At 46.1% G+C, this 23,341-nt stretch overlaps 1 protein-coding gene across 22 annotated transcripts in view; it reads right to left on the bottom strand.

The window, feature by feature from the left end:
- Window positions 1–23,341, bottom strand: part of ZNF438 (zinc finger protein 438) — a 256,361-nt gene that overhangs the window by 150,140 nt on the left and 82,880 nt on the right. For 8 of the 22 annotated variants that reach the window (XM_060097805.1, XM_060097803.1, XM_060097822.1 and 5 more), the window contains exons 1-3: window positions 20,020–20,095; window positions 16,826–16,997; window positions 16,256–16,344 (exon numbers count right to left, since the gene is read on the bottom strand). The exons of 1 other annotated variant lie outside the window; for it this stretch is intronic. The gene's annotated coding sequence lies outside the window, so the exon portion shown is untranslated. 13 more of the 22 variants (XM_060097813.1, XM_060097817.1, XM_060097820.1 and 10 more) reach the window with 9 other exon arrangements.

Below are 23,341 nucleotides of genomic sequence, written 5' to 3'. Positions count from 1 at the left end.
TGCAAGGTCACGCATGATCTGAAATGAGGAGAGCTGGAGGGCAGTAAATCGGGAGAAAGAACAAGAGTTCACTTTGGTTCTGTTAAGTTTGTTAGGAGACAGTCAGACAGAGCTGCCCAAAGCCATTATCCTTAGACCCTCCAAAGGGAGCTTCAGGCTTGATAAGTGGGTCTCCACTGGGGGGGATTCTGCCCCCAGGAGATACTCAGCAGTGAGTGGTGACACCTGCAGTTGGCACACCGGGGACAGAGGGGTTCTACTGGCATCTGGTGGGTGGAGGCCAGAGATGCTGCTGACCATCCTGCAACGCACAAGACAGCCCTGCAGCAAAGTGTCATCCAGCCCCAAACGTCACTAGTGCCGAGGCTGAGAGAGCGTGGGCGAGAGACATAAACACGGGAGACTTACTCAAATAGATCATACTTAAAATCAGAAGGGCGAGGGGGGAAAAAGAGGACGAGACCTTGAGGAGCCCCTCACTGAGCAGTCGGGCAGAAGTGGAGGGACCGACACAGAAGACGGAAAAGGAGAGCCAGGAAAGGGTGGTGTGACAAAGGCCGAGAGCAGAGGTTCCTGAAATGAAGCAATGGGCAACTGCGGGCAACTGCGTGCAGAGCTGCTGAGAGGCCAGGTAACGCGGGAGCAGTGAGAGGTCTGAAAGCCCGGACGCGGGATGCTGCGGGGAGTGAGATGAAAGGCGCCTGGGGTGGCTACCGGCAGTTCTGAGGCTGCAGAGTGTACGCATCATGAACGTGAAACCAACACGCAGGTAGCTGGGCTCAGCCAGTCCTGAGTGTTCGCCAGGCCGGAGATCAAAGGGGTGCAAAGGGATGGGGGGAGTCTGCAGGTGAGTAACTGGAACTGGGGCAGAAGCCTGGATGAGGAAGGAACTGATGACCACAGGGAACTCACGAATAGAGAGAAATGGGGCGGGGGGTAATGAATTGAAAGTCTCAAGGAGTCATAAACACTTTCCCACATCAATACATATAATTCTCTTCCATGCTTTTAATGGCTTCATAGTAATATAGCCTATTTCTTGATATTATTAAAGTAAGTGTGATTTTACTTTAAGAAGAAATAGCTCTTTACCATCTGAATACTGCCAACCCTCCTACTTACTCTTCTAGACAAGAATCAAACGGCATTTGTGGAAAAGATCGCGTCATTGCGAAAGATGTGCGTTGAAATAACAGAAGTGGGTTAAACTACGAGCTCTTCCATTTACTAACGTTGCGAGCCTGGACAACTTAGCTAACCTCTCTGGACCTCAATCTCTCTAATTAACAGATTGTAGGAGGCAAAATAATGACCTCGCCCCCAAGGATATCCATGTCCTAATCCCTGAAATCTGTGAATATGGTAGGTTATGTGACAAGGGGGAATTAAGATTGCAAGTGCCTATCAACGGCCCTTAAAATGAGAGTATCCTGGATTACTGAGATGGGTCCTTAACGGGAGAAGAGGGATGAACAGTCAGAACCAGAGAAACAGCGTCCAAAAGACTCGATCTGCCACTGCGGACAGTGGAAGGAGGCCACGAGCAAAGCAAGTGTGGGCAGCCTAGAGAAGATGGAACAGACAAGAAAACGCATCTCTACTGAAGCTTCCAGAAAGGAATGCAGCCCTACCAGCTCTCAGTAAGACCCATTTTGGGCTTCTGACCTCCAGATCTGTAAGATAATAAATTTGTGCTATTTCAAGGCATGACGTTTTTGTTAATTTGTAACAGCAGCAACAGGAAACTCATACACAGGTGAAACAAATCATCCATAGACTGCTGTGCATATTAGCCAAGATAACACACATAAAGTACCTAACAGAATGACAAGTACATAGGAAGCATTTAAATAACTGCTATTGATACTGTCAGTGCTAATACTATTAATAGCACTAAAACCAATAGTAATCAACCCAAAGAACACTGACTCAGTTCTAGAGTTTACTCAACTCTGTGACCTAAGATATCATATTTAACCTCTGCAGGAGTCCCTTTTCTCACTTACAAAACAATATGAGGGAGCCTCAAATAGATGACTTCTAAAGTTTCTTCCAGCTCTAAAATTTTATGATTCTAAAATCTAACTCTTTTTTTTTTTTTTTTGCGGTACGCGGGCCTCTCAGGCCTCTCACTGTTGTGGCCTCTCCCGCTGCAGAGCACAGGCTCTGGACGCTCAGCCTCAGCGGCCATGGCTCACGGGCCCAGCCGCTCCGCGGCATGTGGGATCTTCCCAGACTGGGGCACGAACCCGTGTCCCCTGCATCGGCAGGCGGACTCTCAACCACTGCGCCACCAGGGAAGCCCTAAAATCTAACTCCTTAATGACACATTCTACTTATTGCTAATTAACTGATTCAGAAAATCCTATTAAATAAAAATAGTAAGCCAAGCAGTCTTCATTTTATGTTTCAACATTTTCAATATTTTATACTGCTGAGTTATAGCCTTATAAAGTTGAGTCATGGCATAAAATCACAGGCCTGCAAGCAAGGAAAAATATCTAAGTCATCCTGCTACTATTTAAAAGCCTTACAGTCAAACTATAATATTACTAGGATCTTCTCAAATAGCTCAAAGTATATCCCTACATATTACCTCATACATTCTTTTTTTAACAGCTTTACTGAGATATAACTCACCTACTATACAACTCACCCTTTTAAAGTACACTATTCATTGACTTTAGTGTATTCACAGAGTTGTGCAGCCATCAGCACAAGCCACTTTAGACTGTTTGCATCATCCTGAAAGCAGCTCCCTGCCCATGAGGAGTCCCTCCCCATCCCCCAGCCTCCAATGCCCCCAGCCTACTCATCTACTTCTGTCCCTATGGAACGGCCCATCCTGGACATTTCATATAAATGGAATCATACAATGTATTATAACGTTTTGAGATTCATCCATGTTGCAGCATATGTCAGCACTTCATTCTTTTTTTTCTTGCTGAATAATATTCCATTGTGTGGATATACTACATTTTGTTTATCTAGTCATCACTTGATGGACATCTGGGCTGACTCTACTTTTTAACTATTAGGAATAATGCTGCGATAAACATTCACGTACAAGTGTTTGTGTGAATGTGTTTTAATTTCTTTGGGGGTATATACCTAAGAATGGAATTGCTGGGTAACCCATGGTAACTTGATGTTTTTAACCTTTTAAAGAACTGCCAAGCTGTTTTCCAAAGTGGCTGCCCCATTATACATTCCCAGCAGCAAGGTATAAAGGTTCCAGCTTCTCCAAATCCTGACTAACACTTGTCATTACCTATCTTCGATTACAGCCGAGTAGTGGCTACGGGTGCTATCTTCTGTGGTTCTGATTTGCACACCCCTATGACGAATGCTGTTGAGCATCGTTGCATGTGCTTACCAGGCATTTGTAAGTCTTCTTTGGAGAAATGTCTATTCAGATCATTTGCCCATTTATTAACTGAGTCATTTGTCCTTTTTACTACTGAGTTGTAAGAGTTCTGTGTAAATTCTGGATACAAGTACATTATCAGATATATGACTTTTATGTATTTTCTCCCACTCTGTGTATCCCATCTCATCTTAGTGCAGCGACTTGCACTAAATAAACAGATGCCGTGTTGCTATCCCCATTTTACAGATAGAACTGGCATGTCATTAAACAGACTTGACAACTGGCTGACTCAAAAGTAAGCTTACAGATGTGCTCCTGGTTTTATTCATTTAAAGATGAATGAATATTGATATTCATTCATTGGTATGAATATACATTGTTATCAATGTATATTGATAACACTGCGGCAGAACTTCCACGAAGTCTCCCCCAGTTCAACCCTGATGCTATCTTGCATCTATAACCAGACAATGTTATTTCCAAGTTATATAAAAGATGGTTCCTTCATTCACTGGAAAAAACAGTTATGAAGTGTTAGGTAGCAGGCACTGTTTGACTCCTAGCTCAGGATGCATTCCTGAACATAACCAAATCCTTACCCTCATTAGTCTGATAACTTGGCAGTATTATGCAAAGTCCCTAGCCCTAAAAATATTTCTTAATAGCAAACAATCCAAAGAAAGACATTTTTCATCTTAATGCTTAAAGATCCATCCTCAACTCAGAAGAAACACTACAGATTTTAATGTAAGTGATACCCTGTTTTTCAAAAAAACCCAAAGTGCCAAACTTATTTTGTGGCCTAGGACGACCTTGGTTTTGAGTATTGGCCTTAATAGGCCATGCCTTGCTTCTTATAAATCCTTTTTATAATGCAGCAGTACTTAGTTTAATGACATTTGTCAAAATGAAACTTGACTAGAAGAGGAAAATCCTCACAGTTTTACCTTTAATCAGAAAAACCTGAAGGTCCCGAGTCTCTATCCTGGCCAGTTCCTACTCCATGCTGAGCAAAAAAAAAGTTATACTAGCTCTATTAAACATAAAAACAAAAGTCCAGAACAAAAATCCACTAACTTACAAAGGCAGTTCTAACCTTGTCTGTCAAAGCATTCCTAGTACAGAGCAGAGGGACCAAATCATCCCCAGAAGACTGAAGGCCCAGCCCTGACGGGCCCAGGCAAACTTAAAATTTCTTAGACTGGTGTTTTTTCTCTTAAAGAGTTCCCACCAGTGTTATATTCTAAACTATAATACATCTATGTTCTTTTGTTATAAAAAACATTTTACCATTCTTAATGAGGGTCAATATACGAATCTGCTGAGAAGGCAAGACAGAACTCACGGCTTATCAGCAACTCATCGCTCATCCATCTTTCCCGCGCGCATTTAGTAAATAACAGCCGGCAAGTAAAGCTAACGCTGGGGAAGACAGGCCTGCCTCCTAGTTTTGAGCGCCCTCAGCACGCCACTTTGTAACTGGAGGTCCCCACACTCCCTCCGGCTAGAGGTGCCTAAGGATTAACGAGGCACAGCTCAGCTGCGGGAGCATGACCCGAGGTGACCCCAGGGATGGCCGGCTGCAAGCAGCAGCATCCCGGTGCAAGGCAGGCCTTCTCCACACTGTGACCTGGGAGGCTGGGCGTTTTCTGGAGGCATCTCGGGGCTGCTCCGGGGGGATCAGAGAAGAGCTGTACGTGGGCGGAGCACTGCACTGCACCTGTCTTACATACTGGGCCTCCACGGACATCTTCCAAAGACTGAAATCAGACTGCAACGAAAAGGCCTGAAAACCTTCAGTCTAGAGGAAGTCTTGGCCAGGCAGACAACAATGTGCATCAGATCTGAAAGACGAGGTGAGGGAGAAAGGGGAGGATGGATAATGAAGCCGGTGGGAAGCAGAGTCAAAAACAGGAAAGGGTGTGGAAGAAGCCAGGGGTCAGGGGCAGGCCTCTGTCCACTGAAAAGAATGCCTATTGTGGAGTGGGTGCGTCTGCTTAAAGGAACAGCCTGGCCTCCTTCACCCATCAGCACTCAACTGCTCAAACCGTCAGCTTCAAAATGCCACTTGCGGGCCCCCGTCTCTCCTTCCTGCTCCCCAGATCCCTGGCCTCCGCCGCCAACCAGCTCCCCACAGAGCGGCCAACATGAACCGTCAGAAAGCAGACCGTCACTCCTCTGATTGGTGGGTGTCTCTCCCACGACGCCTGAACCAAACCCTAATTCCTCAGGGCAGCCTGGACACACCACGCCTCTCTCCTCTCACTCGTGCTCCGAGCCCTGGCCGGGGCTCTGCCCGGGCTGCATCCGGACCCACGTGCACTGCTGTGTCCCGATGACGCTCGAGTCTGCTCCGAGGTCGCCTCTTCCTGTTCATGCTATCGGTCTCTGACCCTTGACCTTTCTCCATTTTTCTCTTTAACATTTTCTTACTGTCCGAAATTATCCCTGCTTGCCGTCTGCCTCCCCCGCTAGGAGGAAGCTCTACCAGGGCGGGGACTTCGTTTTGATCACTGTTTTGGTCTTGGGAGCCAGACCACTGAGAACAGTGCCTGGAAGACAGATGTTCACCGTTTATGGAATGAGTGAATGAATCAGTCCTGCGTGATCTGAAATGCGTTTAGGCCTCCAGCTTTTCCCCAAACCCCTCTCTTTTCGTACCTGATCCATCAACCACGCGCCCAGCTTTACTTCTTGCCCACTGTGACCTAGGATCTGATCACCGAGGTTTGCAATCACTCCTTTGCCTAAACTCTCAACTTTCTCGCCGGCCTGTCCTTCCCCTCAACCAGCCTAAGGATCTACTTGTTCCCTCACACACCGCAGCCACCCAGAGGTCACTGCTATAAAAAGCCCCAGCCGTGCCGACGGGGGACTCTGCAAACACACGGTCCCCCACCAGGAGCCCATCCATCTTTTTCAGGCTCTCAATCCAGTCCCCCTCTCACAGCCGACAGAAGCAATTCCAGGCTGCCATCACTTTCTTCACGCTTCCTCCCCTCCCCTCCACTCAGCAAGCGGCATCACCTCCACAGGAACAAGAGAGGGCATTAGGTCAGACTCCCTCCGTTTCCTCCGTCCCTCCGATCACCGACCACACGCCCGCTCTCACCTCCTTCCTGGCAGTGCGGAGGGCGGATGTCCTTCTTCCGGCCCGAAGCTAACCCCAGCCAGAGCTCTGGAAGGCACGCGAGGCAGCCCACCTCCTCAGGGATCTTCCCCGTCACGGGTCCACCCGCCCCCTCCCCATCTTCACCTTCCCCTTCTCATCAGGCTTCTGCCCCACTGCATGCAAAGGCTCAGATTCTCCCGGCACAAAACAAATGAACAAACAAAACTGATCCACTGCCCCAGACGTTACGTCTCTCCCTTGCCTTTGTCCTCTTTTCCCTTTTCTCTTCACAGCCAAGTGTCTTGTAAGACAGCTTGAACTCACTATTTTCACGGTTCCTCTTCCCCACTCCCAATTCACTGCTCGAGCCCCTGAGATCTGGATTTTGCCTGCAAACACGAAACTGCTCTCTCCAAAATACATGTGACTTCTTAGCTGAAAATCCACTAAGAATTTATTAAACCTGTCAATTTAACATCGACATCTTGTCTTGTCTCCTGGCTTCAGTGACATTATTCTTTCTTGCTGCTTGACTTTTTTGGACCCTTCTTGGCAGTCTGCTTTGCTATCTACTGTGTGATCTGAGAAAAGCCTCTCTATGTGGTGTAGCAGTTACAAGCCCGGGCTTGGGCTTAGTCAGCTTGGGCTGCTGTAACAAAGTGCCATGACTAGGTGGCTCAAGAGCATAACTTCATTTCCTCACAGCTCTGGAGGTGGCAGCCCAGCATGGTGGGGTCCTGGTGAGAGCGGTCTTCCTGGGATCCGGAAAGCCTGCTTCTCACCGCGTTCTCACGTGGCAGAGAAAGCTCTCTGGTGTCTCCTCCCCTTCTTGTGAGGACACCAGTTCTGTAGGATCGGGATCCGCCCTCACAATAGCATTTAACCTTAATCGCCTCCTTAAAAGCCTGATCTCCAACCCGGTGACATGGCGGGTTAAGGCTTCGACGTGGATCTGGGGGGACACAATTCAGTCCTTAGCAGCCAACAATAACTGCACTTTAATTAAAGCATGGTAAAGCTGAATGTTATGTAACAATAACTGTGCAAGTACAAGAACTCTAAAGCAGCAGAGAAAATGGGTATCACATGAAAATATCAGGCTACAAGATTTTATATCAACATGTAAAACATACGCATATGAAATAAAAAGGAATATATCATAATCGTCGTCAGGCTGAGGTTCCAGTAAAAGAGCTTATTTCTAAACTCTTGGCTAAGCAGTTTGAAAAATAAATTTTCATAGAAAGACTATATAAATGAAAAACTTCAACCGAACAAAACAATCACTAAGAACAATTTCAAATCTAACTTTCCCTGTTTGTTTCCTGCTAACCTCATTGCCATCTGTATTAACTAGGATATAGGCCAATCTGCTGTGACAAAACCAAGAACATAGTGGCTCAAATGAAAGAGGAGTTTGTTTCTCTCCCATGTAACAGTTCGGGGGCAGACAGGGGGTCCCAGGAAGGTCCAGGGACTGAGGTTCCTGCTGTCTCGTCCCACCACCCCTGTGGACACTGCCCTGGTCTGCTGGACAGAAGCTGGCTCACAACACCTTGCTCTTGGGGGTGGGGGAAAAGAACAGGACTAACAGCAGATCTGAATACGAATGTGGTTTAGAAGTGGCACGCATCGTTTCCACTCCCACCCACCAGCCAAAACTTAGACATGTGGCCTCATCTGCCTACAAGGAGCCTAAGAAATACAATTTCTCTGTAGGCTGAGCTAAATATGAGAGGTGAGAGGGTATCCTTCTCCCGACTCTGGAAGAGTCGTCTCCTTCCTAAAGGGACGCCCATCCAATCACTGGATTCCGCTCCGAGTCTACGATCTATGCAACAGATATCGACGTGGCTCCATCCCAGCCCAGTGACCTACAAACTAACAGACCAGGAACCTTTTGCTCACAGCGACCAAAATACAACGAAACGAAAATAAGATGAATGCAGTTAAGTCTCCCATTCTGAAAAGAAAAGAATGGCAAATACACATTCTTACCAACGATGAGATACGGCTGGACGAGAAAGGCGAAGAATCCCCCCTCCACCAAGGAAGCCAGACCCTTGGTTAAACTCAGTCCTGTCCTCTGGGGGGAACAGGAGGGATCTCCTTTATCAGTTTGTCTGCTGGAGCCTGGCTTTGCCTCTGGAAAATTCCTTTTTTTTTTTATTCCCATCATCCTTTCTAGCCATATGTGAAGTGGATACGGAAAATCATGTGCTCCAAAGACGTGGCAAAGAGCTGGTGCCAATTTGGGGGTCAAGGGTTGATTTAGGTGTCAATGTCAAACCCACCACAGGCTTTTACAAGGCAAACTTGCGGCATCTTTGCCAACGTAATCCTCTCAAAAATTCAGCAGGTCTGTTTGCCTTCAGTCAGTACCACATGAAAGCAACCACAGCTAAAGACAGTCCTGTCATAGATACTAAGCTTGTCTCTTCTCCTCCTTCACTTGCTGGCTGCTGTGGCAGATCCATCTTTCCCTCAATTCAAGGTGAGCTACCCTGAGGTCATCTGACTCATGACAGGAGGATTAAACCACCACACCCCAGTGATGTCAGGGCAGGCCACGTGACTTGAGACGGCTCTTCCCGTCTGACTGATTTCAGGCTCAACCATTTAATTTGCTTTGGCCAATAAAATATGAACAAAAGTAACACATGCCACGTCCAAGCACCTGATTCTGCCACATCCTTTTCCTTCTGCCACAGGATAGCAATGTCTCCAAAAAGCCTATTCCTTTGGCTTAGTGGAACAGACGACGTGGAACAGAGCCACGGACATGTCATGAGTAAGAAATCAACCTTTGTTGCTGTAAGGGAGCTGAGACTTTGTGTTTTTAAGTGCAGCTCTACCTGGCCATGGGGAAATTTTGATGGAATTTAACAAGTAATAACAACAAGTCCCTCAAAATTAAGGACTTGTTATTCAACAAAGGACGTTCTAGACAAAGTTAACAGACAGGCAAAAGACTGGGAGTACGTATTCGCAACATCTAAAAGAAACCAAGGGATTTAATATCCAGTGTATGCCAAGGACTCTTGAAAAATAACAATAAAAAGACAGGAAGTGCAATTGAAAATTGGATAAGACACAAGCAGACAATTCACCGAAAATAAAATCAAAGTGGTCAGATAAAATACAGGATGCCCCATTAAGTCTGAATTAAAGATAAATAATGAAAAAAATTCAGTATAAGCATGGCCCGACTACTACATAGTATACACTTATACTAAAAAATTATTTGTTGTTTATTTGAAATTCAAATTTTATAGTGTCCTGTATTTTTACTTTCTAAATCTGGCAAGCGTAAGTGAAATCCATGTGGCTAACAAGTGAATGAAGAGAAGCTGAGCCTCACCAGTAATCAAAGAAATGCAAATTAAACCTACGAGATACCATTTTATATCCATTATATTAGCAAAGTCCAGAAAACAAGGCTTTTATTGAAGTGCATATAACCCTGTATTTTTCCATTTTATTACAAAAGATCACCTGGCCTAAGATTCTTTTTTCATCATACCACTAGGCAATAAAAGCCCGACTATTCACTGCATGTGCACAGAGAAAAACCACACTTCAAATCATAATTTCATACAGTAGGTAGTAAAGGAATAATCCCAGTAACCATGGCCAGGCATCATAGACTTCTTCCTAGAAAACTTAAGTGCCTATTTAGAATAAATTTGTAGAAATGAAATGTTGAGGATGGAATATGCTTGAGCATCATTTCGTAATCAACAGCTCTTTCATAAAGAACATCATAACATTAATTTTGCTACTAGATGAAGATTAACCTCTTAAGGTTAACTCTCATAGCAGGTCAGAAACTTGGACTGTAAATAAAAACAAGAATCAGGCTTCACGGTTTCAAAGAGCTTTCACGTAAAAATGCTTTATCTAAATCACAACTATAGCTTTAGCACTGGATGATATCCATCTGGAAGGCAGAGGTAAGACACAAAAGCTGTAGGTTAAGGAAGAGAATACGGGGACTTCCCTGGTGGCACAGTGGTTAAGAATCCGCCTGCCAACGCAGGGGACACGGGTTCAAGCGCTGGTCCAGGAAGATCCCACACGTCGTGGAGCAACGTAGCCCGTGCGCCACAACTACAGACCCCGCGAGCCACAACTACTGAGCCCGCGTGCCTAGAGCCCGCGCACCTCAACAAAGAGCAGCCCCTGCTCCGCTTGCCACAACTAAAGAAAGCCCGCGCACAGCAACGAAGACCCAACGCAGCCAAACAATAAATAAATTAAATAAATAAAATATTTTTTTAAAAAAAGGAAGGGAATAGGAGAAGCCTATAAACACAACGTATATAGCACCCATTCTTCGTGTAAATACAGCATGTATGCTATTTTAAATAAAATTTCGATACAAAACACAAAGAACAACAACAACTCATTTTGCCTTCTTGAACTTCTAGGATAAATAATGCCCTCTGAGTTGATTTTAACATCTCCAGAGGAAAACATTTTTAAAAGTAAACTCTTACTGTGAGAGATCAATTTAGAAAAAGACCAACATTTTGGCACAGTTCCGAGAAATAGTCATAAATAGCTCTTTATTTCATTCCGAAGCATAAAAATATTTCAAAATAACTATTAAACCAAAATACTTTATATGAATGGTACTCTGATATAATAGTTGTGGTAAACTGATTTACAGATACTAACGTGACTCAGCCTCCCTTCTATAAAAGACATGCAATATAATCGTGAACCCTTCTAAAATGTTGGTAGGGATAATTGCTAGTTTGCTTTCAAAAGGTGATCACTTCTGGAGGTACCTCTAAGAACAGCAAACACAGCAAGCTTTTAGATCTATAATTCAGCCTCCATCAGGACGAATTGTGGCAGGCAACTGACACAACACACCCCCACAAGAGAGAAAGGTAAACATAAAAGTCACACAGCTTTCACCGTAATGTCTAAGGCATTAAAGTATTTCCATAAATCACATATTTTCTTTTTAACTACATATAAAAATAATCCTTGAAACAGCCTGGGTCCCAAATATCATAGAATCCTGAGGCTACCAGGCAGGAAACAAATGATATTCACTGCACTCTTTTTTTTTTCTTTTAAGTTTCAGAAGAAAAGCAAAATCAGAAGTGTTATATTAGCACCACTGCTAACAAAGGTTTGACATAAACGTGGAAAATTTAAAGTACCTATTCTTCAACTTCAAGAAAGGAAAAGATTATTCCTTGGCTCTTGTCCCAAGCTGGGAACAAGTAAACACAGAACCGGTTTTAAATAAGCCCCAATCAATCAATCCTTAAACTCTACTCAATATTTCCACTTAAGTACACAGCTGAGAAAGTAAGCCAATCAGGAACTGCCCCCCTTCAGTACCCTCGCTCCTCAAAGCTGGCCAGTCCCTAAAGTCCAAGTTTAAAGTCAACCAATCCTTAAATTGTCTCACTTTTGAAAAAAAAAAAAAAAATCCTATAACTCCATGCTTCCTCAAAATCCGACCTAAGTACATCTCTGCCTGTTTTTTTTTTTTTTTTTTCTTTTTGCGGTATGCGGGCCTCTCACTGTTGTGGCCTCTCCCGCTGCGGAGCACAGGCTCCGGACGCGCAGGCCCAGCGGCCATGGCTCACGGGCCCAGCCGCTCCGCGGCACATGGGATCCTCCCAGACCGGGGCACGAACCCGTATCCCCTGCATCGGCAGGCGGACTCTCAACCACTGCGCCACCAGGGAGGCCCTCTGCCTGTTTTGAGGACTATATTCTGCAAGCATAATTCTCCCTTGCTCAGCAAGTATGAAATTCAGCTTTGATTTAGCTACACTTGAGTGGTGGTCTCTTCCTTCAATAATACGATAAATATTATGGTTACTTGGTTATTAGCATTTTTCTTCATGAAGGTAAGAAAAACATTTGTTATAATAATTCAATTTTATGGAAAGTTGAGAATCTTTGCCTTTTAAGCCGAAGTATAATCCTACTAGCCCAATACACAGCTGCACTAACAAAGGGGTCCCTTTCCTTCTCCTCTCAATCCCAGACCCACACCTCACACTATCAATGGTCCAAACCCAGCCGATGGATGTACCATATGAAACACTAAAATTTCCAATTACTGAAACTTGTATCAAGAATTGAGTATCATCAAATAGTCTTCAAAGAATATGGTAACTGAGCAAATATTTAAGTAGATACTCTTTCTGATCTAATAGAAATGACAGTGTGGCCTGGTTTTTTAAGATCTGAAAACCTAAATTCTAAATCCTATCTTTGAGATTGGTTTACTTGGGTAAACTGATCATCTCTCCTTAAATTTTTCAGTCTAGAAAATAAAGTGACCATCACCAGCTCCTACCACCTCACAAAAATGATGTATGTACTCATTTAGAGTAAGATGAACTGTAAATGTTTCAGAAAGGCAAATAAAACCTAACCATTATGTTATTTTGTTTGTTGCTAAAGTCAAGTCAGTTTGAGGTTTAGGTCAGCATGGGGAAAAAGTACGAAAAAGTGTCTCAATTTGACATAAAAGATGGCTGAAGAGAGTAATGTAGGTTCTAATTAGAAAATTAGAATGAATGGGAGTCCTATCCCAAATATAAATCCCTCTATCAGACTGGCAAAGTGAATCGTGCGAGAGGGTCGCCTGACCCAAGTACACTCAGATACGGCTGAGGGCCACGTTCTGGACGGCGTTTGGACTTAGTGTCTCAAAAAATTCTAAATGGCAAGTAGTGCTGCCTTACGGTTTACCAAAGCTCCGTGAAGTTTCCACTCAAGTTCAGTCAGAGTAGGATTACAAACACTGAATTACCAACTGATTCAAGTTAACATGAACATTTGACTAGGTGTTAAAGGAAACCAGAATGTCACCGCAAGACCTGCCATTTTGGCATATTGGTTATTTTGAAATAAAGGCACTTAAGAAATAGCAGGTACAAGAAAGACACTCTGAGTCTCCTTTGTTCCTCCTGAAAGCAAGAGATAAAACTCCCATGTGAAAGGTACTTTCCCTGTACCAGGAGGAAGACATTCTTATCAGCAGAGGCGGGGAACTGGGGGCTGAGAAATCTGTACAAACAAACCTTATTACAGTAACCCTTACCTTGCTGTTACCCCCTCACCACTCACTACCTCTGGCCCACACCCCTTTGTCTTGTCAACTCTTCACAAAGTTATCGTTTGTCTAAAATGTGCAAAAGCTTCCTGCTCTGGTCACTTCTTCAGGTCTTCATTCTCTTGTGAAGGCTCCCATGCATATGTCAAAGTTTAATAAAATGTGTATGTTTTTCTCCTGTTAATCTGTATTATGTCAGTTTAATTCTCAGGCCCAGCTAGAGACCCAAAGAGGGTAGATGAGAATTTTCCCTCACCTACAGTGCCAAGAGGCCTACTTAGTTAGGTTAGGCATAGATTTGGTGAATTCATACAGAAACTGTCGAATTTATTTCTAGAGAAGAATCCATGGAGAGGCAGTATAATACGCTCAGGGGAAACAGTCAAAACTACATTATGGGTTTGGTGACCTTGAATAAGTTACTTAATATCTCTGAACCTGTTTCCTCGTCTATAAAATAGGAATTATTTCACAGGACTGTCAGAAAGATTAAAAGAGATAACGATAACTAGTACCTTTAAAAGTGTCCTAAGCATCCGGACCTCTGAGTCCTAGATTTACTTTTGTCACTAACTTGCTATAATACACATGACAAGTCATTTGATCTAAGTCGGTTTCCTCATCTGTCAAACAGTGGGGTAATGCATACCCTACACATTTCATGGGGTATTTATGACAATCACATATGAAAATTAATGTGAAAAGGATTTTTCAAATATAGAGAAAGCCTGGGAGTTTTGACTGGGAGATAATTAATTCCACACCTACAAAAATGAAGAGGATTCATACTAACAAACTTGTTACAACCCAGGATTATATAATGCCCCAATTAACTTTACTAAGAAAAAAATTTCACGCCTAAGAACATACCCAACACACTAGACACGTTGGCAACCACTAGGCCATTAGCTACAAGAATTCTTTTCCACGCAATAAATGCACCAAATTGGCTCAGCTCTCCAATGAACTAAAAGCAGTTCAACACAATCTTTTGTTCGTCAGGTGTCTGCCACTTAAAACTACCCCTTCAATTTCTAAAGCATCAGGGAAAAAAGGAAAAGAAGAAAGCTATACATTGCAGCGTTTCTCAACAGCAGCAGTGTTGACACTTGAACCAGATCATGTTTCAATGTTGGGGTTGCTCTGTGCACCGTAGGGTATTTAGGCGCATCTTTGGCCGCCACCAACTGGATGTGCGGAGCAGCACCCCTCCCACACAGCTGTGACACCCAAAGATGTCTCCAGGCATTGCCAGATGTCCCCAGGGTGAGTTGGGGAGGGGACAAGATCATCCCCAGTTGAGATCCACTGAGCTACAGCCACAGTACTACCTTCCAGTCGTATTTATCTCACATCTCTCTCTCTCCCTAAAGACTGGTGGCTTACAATGCAGTCTGAAAAACTAACAGTTTTGCAATCTAAGAACTCAAGAAAAGAATGCTGTCTGTAGGACAGTAACTTCGTAAGAAGAATTGCAGGTACGGTAGTGAGTTACGGTTCAATTATCTCTTCCATCAACATGCTGTTTTTGCTTCATCCTCTCTTAAGAATTCTCTTCTTGGGAGTTTTTTTGGGGTGACAATTTGGTTAACCTGTCACTAAAGCTTAGTCTCCACCCAGACTTACTAATTCTTATTCGTTAGTGTTTACGTGAAAACAAAAAAAATCAAGCCTCAACGTTTTAATTTCTAAGCAACCAAATATGAAATTAACCAAAATTAAGTGTTACATATCTATTTAAATTATTAAAATTAAACATATTCAAACATTTAAAATATTAAGTAAAAGTACACAAATTAGTATTCAGCTATTACTGTAAATATATAATATATATGTTGAAGGTAATGTGCAAAAATAAAAGAAACCATACGAAGTAGAATTTTAAGAATTACATTTAATGCCTACTACATTCCATCACTGGGCTAGACACATGGTTTTCTACAAGAAACAGTTTCCATAATATCAGTACTTACATTGGTACTCTTAACATGGTAGTTTTTAAATTTGCCTAGGTAAGTATAAATTTTAAACGCAATTTGGATAAGTTATCTAGGATGCTGTATTTCACCTGGTCAGCGTTAGAAAGAGTGGCTTCTGTTGTCTTCAAACAGAACGGCTGACCATCACTGCCCCTCTGCCAGGAGCTACCTGACACAATTCAATAATCGTCAACCTGCTCTCCCAGCGCCTGAACTTAAAAAGTGACAAAGCCTGAGCCATCAACAGGCCACTTAAGATGCAATTCTACTTTATACCATATCTAATGTTCTTAAGGAAGCTAACTGCAATTGTGGTTTAAAACAATAGTGATAATCACTTCAACTCCATTAAATTTAGGGCCACTACAATAGCAGATTTAAGATTTGGGGACTGCACACTGAGACGGCACATCTCCACTTTTCTACTTGCGGAGGATTCCTGCTTTAGAGTTCTGGTGGACTTGGTTATTCAGATCAACTCTCCCACTGAAAGCTAAAACAGCCAAACAAAATATAATTGTATCTGTTGTAGGGGAAAAGCTCTGAAACTAATCATGAAATCTACAATGGTATAAATTTATCAATATACAATCTGTAATGGTTCAGATGTGAAATACTCACATTAGGAAGTAATAAAACCGTGATAAATGTATGGAGGTTATAGCTTGCCCTGAAAGAAATCAACAGAAATAACGTACCTATGTTTGTATGTATGGTTCAAGTTCCTGTGTTTCCACATTGTTCCACATAATTCCACTCATGACAAATATCACCAGATCCTCTTTCTCTGACAAGAAATACAGCTCAGTGTTAACGGGATGATCAGCAGAGAAACTCAAGCTCATTCCGACGTGTGGAACTTTGGCCTGATTCACTTAACCGGGCGGAAACCTGCCTAAACACTTCACACAACCCCTCCATCGCCCTCTGTTATGCAAGCTGCAACATTTTAAGGCAACTCCCTTACTTCACCAGCGGGCCCTGTCAACACTGATGTAACAGAACTGGAAAAACTCATCACTCCACCATGATATTCAAATATCAAACTGTATTTCACTTGGGGAAAATTATACGGTTGCCAAATAAAACTAATGCAAATATAGTAAACGAGGCAAGGCTCTGAGTCATTCTTTTCTTGAAAAGGACTCTTGGGGGCCCTCGAATCCCTCCTGCGACCGCTCAGGCCTTCTTTTGCTCCTCTGACCCCGCCCCGCCCCTCGAGCGTGCGGGGCTGAGCGGGGGCGGCAAGAAGGCCAGGATGCACTCACCAGCGTGCGCGCCGTCCACTCGAGTTCTATCCCCACGGGTCCTTCCTCGCACTCTGCTCCTCCAGAAGGAGAGCTATGTTTTATTCATCTCTGAGCTCCCCAAACCTCAGCCAACGTCCTGCATATAAAGTCATGCCTAACGTCCACTCCACGGCAAGCACCAGACTCGGGACTAGAGACAGAGAAGAGGAAGAGATGCGGACCTCAGCCTCTGAGCCTCACGGAGGGGGAATATTGGATGTTGGCTGCCTGAACGGAATCAAGTAATGACGGGCCAGTTAGCACAGCGCCAGCTGCCTGTGCCTTTCTCCCCTTGCCCATCAAGGCTTAATGAGGAACCAAAGAGGGCCTTCTCGGAAGAAATACAAACGTGTGTCTTCACCCTGACCATTCCCCTGAGTTCCACATCCATACATCCAAGGGCCTACTCAACGTGTCGACTCGCAGGGCGTTACAGGAATAAACTGCATGGGCTTGGAAGTCAGACGGCTCGGGGTTTGAATCCCAGCTCCATCACTGCCCAGCTGGGTGCCAGCAGGCGGGTCACTTTGAACCTCTCTGTGCCTCTGTCTTCTCCCGGTAAAGTGGGGACCCTGATGCCTCCTGGCACACACAGCTGTGATATAAGGACTAAATGAATTAACATGTGTAAACATGCTTAAAACCCCATCGGACACACAGTTCACGCTTACACGGTGCTAACTGTTAGTTCTAGCGCCGGTCCTGCTGTTACTATGTCTGTCGGGCATCTAAAACTCGTCCAAAACGGAATGCACGGTTTTCTTCCCAAACCCCTTTCTCTCGTCTCGGGAAACAGCACCACTATCCATCCACCAGTGTTCCACCCTAAAACCTGAGAAGTCATTACTTCTTCCTTCTCCCCACCCCACCTCCAACTAGCAAGTCCACACCAGCACTCCTGGCTTCAGAAGCTTTCCACGACTTTGACCACGTACCATCGCCTCGCCAATACCTCCCTAGTGCGGGCGCCCACCGTCTCTCCCCCGGGGGGACAGCAAGACTCTCCCACCTCCCCACTCTCAACGCTCCCCGCTCCACGACCCTCCGGCCAACTCTCCATCCAAGAGCACTGAAGTCAGATGCTATTCCCGTGATGCAAACCTCCCTGTGGCTTTCCGTCACGCTTCGAGGAGCATCCTCACTGCCCCACGCCTACAAGGGCCCTGCCTGGCCCTCCAACGCCACCGGCCACCACCTTCCCCCCTCCTCGCTCCGTTCTGAACACTCTCTCCCTGCCATACCTTGGCCACGCCAGCCTGGCTTCCCCTCAGCGCACTGCGCCAGGGTCGCTGCCGCCGCAAGGCAGTAGCGGTATTGTCCTTCCAAGTCCGGACTGAAGTCGCGCTGCCCAAACTCAGATGCTGCCCCTGTCACGTTTCAGCTGTGCCACCCTGAGCAAATTCTTAAACCCTCTGTGTGTCAGGGTCCCCATCGATAAAAATGGAGATAGTAATACAGACCTCAGAAGGCTGTAAAAACGTCATCAGGCGTTTAGACGAGGGCCTCGCACACGGTAAGGTCCAGGCAAGGTTTACTGCTGTGATTATTCCTGCCCGACATGCTCTTACCTCAGGCTCTTCCTCTCCCGTCAATCCATTCAACTACCACCCGCTTTGAGAGGCGTCCCCAGACAAACCCCCTCTGAAACGACCTGCCCTGCTCTCCCACTCCCGGCCTCGTCTTCCTTTGCTTCACCGCACTCACCGCCGTCGGAAATAACATCACGACCTTGCTCTTTGCTGCCCGGTGCCCCGCCGGAACGTGAGCTCCACTAGGGTGGACCCGTCGTCTCATTTGCTGCTCTAGTTCCGCTTCTGACCCGGGACCTGACTCTGCAAGCACAACACACCTCTTCCCCAGGTTAGGGAACCGGCGTGAATTTCTTAACAACGACACCGTACTGAGCCGGCCTCTCGTTTTCACCTTCATGACCACAGCTGATCCTCAGCAGAGCGACACTACGCATACCATCACCTCCCATTTTAGGGAGAAAGCTCAAGTTCCAAGTTTGGGTGTCATCTTTGGACGCAAAGGCTAGTAACGAGCAGAACAAAGGTTCGAACCCCTGCGTTCCCAGTCTGAGGCCCTTCAAACCAGGATGGAAGAGTATTAGGCCCTGGAGCTGCCTCTACAGAAACGGGATCTCTCGGTCTCATGAATAAATACACCGGGGTGCCTGGTCCTCTGCCCTTCGAAGTTCCTGACAAGCACCTGCCCTGCATCTGAGAACGATTTTGGCACAGCACGAACGCGTCGGCGGCGCACCAAGCCCGGGCGGGCAGGCAGCTACGACGGCGGGGCGTTCCAGAGGGACACGGCAGCAGCCCGCGACTCTTCCGGGGCGCTCAGAGTTCTCTCTGCAAACCTGCACGGCGGGGCCTCATAATATCGCCGAGAGCGCGGCGGTGACGCTTCCAGCGATTTCTTGGCCCCCGTCCACCACGTTCAGATCGGCCGTCGGGCTCGAGGGTGGTCCAGGATCAGAGTGGGCGGAGGAAGGCGGGAGGCAGACCGTGGCAAGAACCCCGGCCCACGAGACCTCTGTCAGAGGGCCGCGGGTCCCCACGTTCGCAGAGTAGCCCACTGCCTTTGTACGCTTTCTCCTGGCGCGGTCACATGCTACTGTCACCTCGCGTGCTCTCACGACGCGCCCGGCCCTGGGGCTGCCTCGGAGGGAGGCCGGAGGCCGCTTCGCCTCCAGTGTACGCGAAAAGGACACTGAGGCAGCAAGTGGTCATCCCTGCAAGTGGCTCCGCCTCAGCCACCTGGTCGCTCGCGGGACCCCAGAGGAAGCCCGGGCGGGGTGGGGTGGGGGGTCTCCACAGGAACCCTGCACCCCTGACTCAGTATGTGCAGAGGGGAACCCAGTGCCCCCATAGAGGAAGAAAGAAAGGGGCCTCTCCCCCCGGACTCCCCCTTCCCCGGCCTACATCACGGCCCCAGGGGAGACGCTGCGGTGCAGCCGGGGCGCGGCCTCGCCTGCACGCACGCCCGTCCCTCCCGCCGCGGAGGGCGCGCTCCCGGCCCGGGCGGGCACCTGTCCCGTCACCGCGTTCAGCGGCTCCCCGGACCGCCCCAGGAGCAGAACCCACGGCCACCACCGACTCCGGGGGTGCGAGCAGCCGGGTGAGCCCCGCAGGCCCGGGGAACTGCAGAAATCCTCAGAAACTTACAGTTTTCCTACCGCGTGCGCGTCACGGCGAGGTGACGTCACGAGACCCGGCGCCCGGGCAGGTCAGGCCGCGGGTCGCCGCCGCCCGCCCCCCAACGGCCCCGCCCCCCGCGCGCCGGCGGGAGACACGCCCTTCCTCAGCGGCCCCGCCCCGCCGCGGAGCCATGGGCGCGGGCGCAGGCGCAGGCGCAGACGGCCCGCGTGGCTGCAAACACTCTGGGAGCCCAGCAAGCGGGCTGCCGCCCGGGGGCTGGAGTAGGACGCCAGGCTCGTGAGGTAGATTTTCCACAGACATTGCCTTCCCTCCCTCACGTGTTCCTTAGAAGTCCTCCACATGAGGAAACAGCCATTTGCTCTTCCCCAGGCGCCACGGGCGCCTCGGCCGGGAGGGGTCAGCTCTCCCACCGGCCCTTGCTCCTGCCCCGCCCCCTCAAGACTCCGCCCCAACTGGATAGGCCCTGACTCGGCCCCACCCACGCTGATTATGCTCCGCCCCAGGCTCCGCCCCAACCGGACCTGCTCCGGCTTGGCCCCGCCCACATCTGCTCGGCCCCGTCCCCTGGGGCCCGCCTTTCCGGCTCCCGCTCGAGGCTAGGCTGGCGCCCGGCGACCCCACCCTGTCCCGGCGGCTCCTCTAGCCTTTTACTTGAGTTTTTAGCCTCTACCCTTCCTACTGGGTTTCCCGCTTTGGCTCAGTGAGACGACTTGAGGACTACCGTTCTCCTCTATTAAGCTTAGCAGGCGATGATCTGTACAAACAAGGATATTCGCTTCTTCGCTCTTGTAAACTTTCCGCCACCTCCTCCTCCTCGCGTGACGACACCTTCCTGCGCCCATCCCACGGGTCTCTGCCCCTTTTTAGGCTCTTTCTTGTGTTCTTACAAATGACGAGTGCTGGTTCAGAGATGGCTCAGTGGAAGGAAAAAGGAAGGCTCGAAGAGCCGACAGCAATATACTAAACATTTATTTCTGACTTGTAGGATTCTTATATTATTACTCTTATAGGCAGAAAAAAAAAACCTTAATGCTTAAAAGTGGCTCAGACAAATATGTCTTGGGGAAAAATAAAGAATGGGAAAAACAGGCCTTGGAAATAGGCACGCTAAGGAGGAAGTACTGAGGAGAGAAAGGATCACTTTTAAAAACTTACTTGGAATCACGACAAATAGCTAGATGAAGCAGGGAATTTTGCCCGGCAGCTCCAGTGTAAATAAAACCTGAAACAATTGTTTATTTACACTCTCATTGAAAATACTGTAGTATTTTTATAGGAAAGAGTGATGCGGGGGAATGTTAGCCTTTAACGCCTGATATCTGGGCTGGTTAAAAATAAACGTATTATTCAGGAAAAATCCACGTAAGTAATTAAATCTTAGAGAAGTTTCTGATTGGGATATTATTCGTACATTTTATCTTAATATATCATACAAGGTTTTAACGATCATTATCAAATGATATAAGAAATTTTTAAAGTTTGTAGATAACAGTTTTAACAAAAATAAGTTTTTTGTTCTGTGGAGCAGGGTTATAGAAGAATCAGCACTTCTTAAAAGTTCTGCGTATTGAACAAATGACAGTATATTTTCCTTGCAAAACAACAATTTTAAGAGACCTTTAAATTGTTAATTTCATTATTTACATGCTTATAAAATCCCCAAAATTGGAATTCTTTTTTAAGGAGATTCTAGATACTCCTATGGGAGCATCCCACACATCGTATATGACATCTGTCCTTTTATGGAATGGAAATGGTTAACAAGTATACACCAAATGCATTAAAAGTTCTTCAGTACAAAATACTTCTGCCTCTGTAAGATGGTATGACAGAAGACATTCCTTTCTTCTCATCTTATTATTTAGCAAATTTTTTCTCTTGATACCCTAAGATTTTCAAACAAAACAAAACAAAAACAAAAACCTCCTGTCTTGCTAGATGCAGGAAAGAAGTAATGCAGCCAACAAAAGAATGACAGGCAGAAAGCGTACCCAAACAAGGAGAGGAACCTCAGGGACTATCAAGTAGAAATTTGGGGGAAATACATGATCAGACACAGTCAAGTTTCTGTAACAGACTGGAATCTGATCTAGACAAGTAACCAGGAGCTAGGGTCATACGTATGTTGATATTAGAGAGAGGAACTGTTAGGAGAACTGCTTTCTTTAAGGCAAAACAAAAACAAAACAAAACCCTGGACATTCAAGCGTTAGCACTGGAAGGACTGAGGACCTTCCTTCACTCTGGCCCTTGGGGTTTCAGTTTCCCCTGGTGGTTGTTTCACTTTGGTATCTGCTGCCCCTAGCCAGCTGGGTTCCAGGGCCCTGTACTTCATAACTCTTCCTTTTGTCCTATTGGCAAACTGCGAAAAGCTGAACCTTAACACTAGGGGAAAATACAAGGTTGAAATATAATGGCTAATATTTGTCGAGTGTTTATATGCACCAGACACTGCATTAATTCATTTAATCCTTGCAAGTGGATGAGGAAAGTGCTGTTATTATCTCCCATTTACACACGGGGCGAGCAGAGTGCAGGAGACCGAGTGTCACACATCTCACAGCCTATGAGTAACAGAGTCAAGGTACTCTAGAATCTGCAGCCATAACCACTGGTCTGTATTGAGTTTCAAGCAACAAGGCAAGAAACAGGGACTTGGAAAGTGCAAGATCTGTAAATTCTAGCTCCTAAAGACTGACCACAGTGTAGGGGTATCTTCCTCACTATTTCTTGGCCTGTCTCCGCATGGATACTTCTATTTCAATTGTTTAGGTGCTCCTCATGACCTAGTAAATTGATTTTGTGACCCATTAGTGGAGTACCAGCCTGAAAAACACTAATCAGAATCCAAAATATCAAATATCAAACTGTATCCCATGCAATAAGGGTAATTTTTCCCAAAACACAAGCTTCAGTAAACTACTGTTTCAGTAATGTGTGTGTTTTCTGAGTTGCTATGTTAATGTATTTCTTACCATGGATCTCAATTCAAAAAGTTTCAAAAACACTATTATAACCACCACTTGCCTGACTCCTATGCGTATTTCATCATTCAGAATCAAGATCAAGACAAACCGAATCCCATTCCAACCCCCTTGCATCCCCCCCAGCTCCAGGATCTGCTCGAGGTAATCAACACAATAACCAGGTCACTTCTACATCCAGAAGGCTCTTGTCTCCAGGACAAAAACCAAGACTGTAATAATGACAACATGATAAACATCCACAAAACAAGCGTTACACCCAAACAAAGAGAGGCGGTCATGAGAAAGGAGCAGAGATGGGTAGCTGGGTGGAAGGAAGAGCGGGAGCAGAGATGGGGGGCTGC

Source organism: Mesoplodon densirostris, chromosome 4 (assembly GCF_025265405.1).
Source record: "Mesoplodon densirostris isolate mMesDen1 chromosome 4, mMesDen1 primary haplotype, whole genome shotgun sequence".
Classification (NCBI taxonomy): Eukaryota; Metazoa; Chordata; class Mammalia; order Artiodactyla; family Ziphiidae; genus Mesoplodon; species Mesoplodon densirostris.
The sequence above is the reverse complement of the archived record's forward strand: the minus strand, read 5'-3'. Positions and strand labels throughout refer to the sequence as shown.